The following is a 3,469-nucleotide window of genomic DNA, read 5'->3' as shown; positions in this document are numbered from 1 at the left end:
TGAACTCAGGTTCTCCTGACTCCAGGGCTGGTGCTCTGTTCACTGTGCCCCTATATGTTTGATTAAAGTAAGAATACTAACTCTTTTCTGAGTTGCTTTCCTTTAGAAAAGTAGATCAAAGAATCTGTTCTAGCAGCCATCCCTGGGTATGGTAGGGTGCTTACTGCTACACACACCTCAGAAGTGGGCTAGATTCCAAGAAGAACTAGCAACTTAGTAAGACAAAACAGGCAAGTGATACTGATTACACAACAGAAATTGTTAATATTAAAAAGGCAGAAGGGGTTTGTTAAGGGTTTAGGTAATGGGGAGGGGTTCTTTCTATGGTTCGGTGGTCAAGCATCCTGATTGTGCTGTTTTTCTGATTGGCTAGCTATTGTGGGTCTGTCAGGTCAAGATGGATAGTTATGTACTGTGGTCCTCTCTTGGACTACATGGATGATGTGATTGTGGTTGAGTAAAAGAACACACCTGTTCAAATATGGCAGTGGCTAGCTAGGAGCAATGGTTTTACTGAGTTTGAGGGCCTGATGCATGGTTAAAGCCAGATTGTGTGGTTAAATCTGGACATGTCTGCTGTTTAGTGGTGCCCATAAGGAAGTGGGAATGTTGGAGCTGGGGGCAGCTTTATTAGGATCCCATCAATTAGATATGGCAATTAAGAGATTCTTAAAGATTTTGGAGTTTCAGTTGAATAAATGCACAAAATTCCAGGTTTATTCAAAGATGACTAAATTAGGAGGTGACTATTCATCTTCCAAAAAGGATTACTAAATTGCTTTATGGTATTCACAATAAAATTTCTTTATAAAACAAATTTTTTTGTATATGTAATTCAAATTACATACAATTTTTCAGAAAAATATTTCATTGGCCTTGAACTTAGGAAAATCTAATTACTATTAGGATTAGATAATCTTTAATGTTCCTTTCAGCTCTATATTATATTATTTTAGTGTAAAGAACTTATACTCCATGCCACACTCTTAACTTCCTATAAACTTGTTAACATGTTAACTTCATTGGGCTGTCCCCATACCTGGAATGCTATCTTCCCTCACCACTGCCTCTTGGCTTTCCTCAGGATTCAACTCAAATCCTATCTACTGAAGGAGTTTTTCTTGCTCACCCTCAAGCATAACTCTCCACCAAATTCCCTCTAAGATTACCTTTAATTTACTTTGTATATATATATTAAGCAACTGGGGTTAAGTAACTTGCTCAAGGCTATACGGCCAGGTGTTTCTGGGTGGGTGCTAAGTGTCTGAGCCCTCATTTGATCCCAGGTCATCCCGACTCTGGGGCTGGTGCTCTTACTCACGGTGCTACCTGGCTACCTCTACTTTGTGTATATCTTGAATATATACATGTATGTATATATATCTATATATATAGTTGTTTGCATGTTGTCTCCCCCCACTAGAATATGAGCTCTTTTGATGGCAGGGACTGTTTTTGCTTTTTTTCTTTCTTTTTTTTTTTTAAAAGCAATTGGGGTTAAGTAACTTGCTCAAGGTTGCATGGCCAGTTATATTTTGTGTGGGTGCTAAGTATCTGAGGCCGGAACCAATCCTGGGTCTCCCGACTCTGGGGCCAGTGCTCTTACTCACTATGCCACCTGGCAGCCCCTTGTTTTTGCTTTCTTGTGTGTCCCTAGCTCTTGACATAGTCCCTGGCACATAGCAAGTGATTAATACATGCTTGTTGACTGATTGATCATACCAGTTTTGGTATAGTAGAAAGGCCACTACTAGATCTGGAGTCAGAGGCCTGGATTCAAATTCAGAGTCTACCATACTCAAGTTACAATGTCTCTGCTCCTGTTTCCTCACTAATAAAATGAGGAATGACTAAATGATCATTAATAATATTCTAAAAAGCTATTTAATGCAGGGTAGGAAAGCATTGCTATCATCATGAGTAGATCAACAAATCAGGTCATTATTTATGATTATGCACACTATAGCAATTTTCCACTTTTAGAAGCAGTTGGGTATCTAAGGATTGAACTTGAGACTTCAAAATATTTCAAATCATTTTATATGCTTTTATTGATGTGTCATAGCATGTTACTTCTAACAGAGCTATGTGAATTAACTGGGAGTGCACTTGGTTAGGTCACTATTGATTGTATACTCACAGACCCATAGAATTTCATCTGAGATATTCTTTGTGATTAATGGCATAAAACAGACTTAATGAATCAATTTTTGTGCAGTCTATTTTACATAGCCAAGATTTATGGTGCAAATGAAGGCAATCGTGATTTCATGAGGTTCTTTCTAGTATAAAGGCATGATACTCTCACATTTACTCTTATACCAGGGTAAAGAACCTATTACAAGTCTTTAACTGATTAAACAAAGGCCCAAAACCTGCACCTGGAGAAGGGATATCCACATAGATACATCAAATTAGAACTGTTTCAATAAAATTTAACAAAAGAGTAAACTGAGGCAGACCTCCATTTATTAGCAGGAGCATGATACCTGGTCAACAAATGGGTCCATGGCTTGCCTCCATTTATGCCAAAGCCCTGGAACAAGAGGACAATTCCCCTTATGTAGGTGTTACATCATGGAATTAAGAGCAACGTGATTGGTTATCGAGCGGAGGTGCAGGGAACAACATAATTTGTTGAAAGTTGGGTAATGGAAGCTAACAAGGCCACCTCCTCCCCCACCCTCCTTCCTTTCTAAAGAGTCAAGCTAGTGTTCTTTGTTTGAATCCAGGTGAGAGAGAATGGCCCATAACTTTGGACAACAAACCAGATATCTTTTGAAAGATAGTTTGGTGGAATAAAGATATCAGGCCCAAACTCCCTTGATTTTACACACGTTCTCTAAAGTCCATTAAATTCCTTAAGGCAGGAGAGCTGGATTTTTAAACTTAACCCATTATAGGCCAGTTGAACTCTGAACTAAGTTCAGAGACAAAGATCCATGACTCAAACGGTTATAGGGCAAAATCCATTACAGTTATCCTTTCCATGTCAAGACTTTCCTCATCATGATTTCTATATATCGTGGGTTGGCATAAGAAATTAAATAAGAATTTAGGGGATTTTTGAGGAAGCCACAGATGACATTCGAAGACCAGCAGATGAAACAGAAAAAGTTTAGAAACTCAGAAATGCATAAAACATATGTATAGTATTTTATAATATGAAAATATTTTATCCTTTAAGACTATAATTCAGACTTCTTCTCTTGTATGAAGGGAGGGCCAAAAAATTTTATGTGGATTTTCCAGATTGAGGAGATACCATGTCCCTAACCACTGTGATGTGGAAGGGATAACTGTACTTGTAAATAGCATCAATAAGAAAATGATATAGGATCACCCTTAATCTTCTTAGAACTGTCTTCAACTTCTCATCTGTAAAAATAATTAAACTACTTTAGAAATCTCAGGCACAATCCTGGGGAAACACATGCACACTTTGTGTTTAAATTAGTGTAGCGTCAAT

This window comes from Petaurus breviceps, unplaced genomic scaffold (assembly GCF_028583685.1).
Source record: "Petaurus breviceps papuanus isolate PSGF00001 unplaced genomic scaffold, PetGlider_PUasm1.0 38, whole genome shotgun sequence".
In the NCBI taxonomy this organism is placed as follows: Eukaryota; Metazoa; Chordata; class Mammalia; order Diprotodontia; family Petauridae; genus Petaurus; species Petaurus breviceps.
This window is presented reverse-complemented; position numbering follows the sequence as displayed.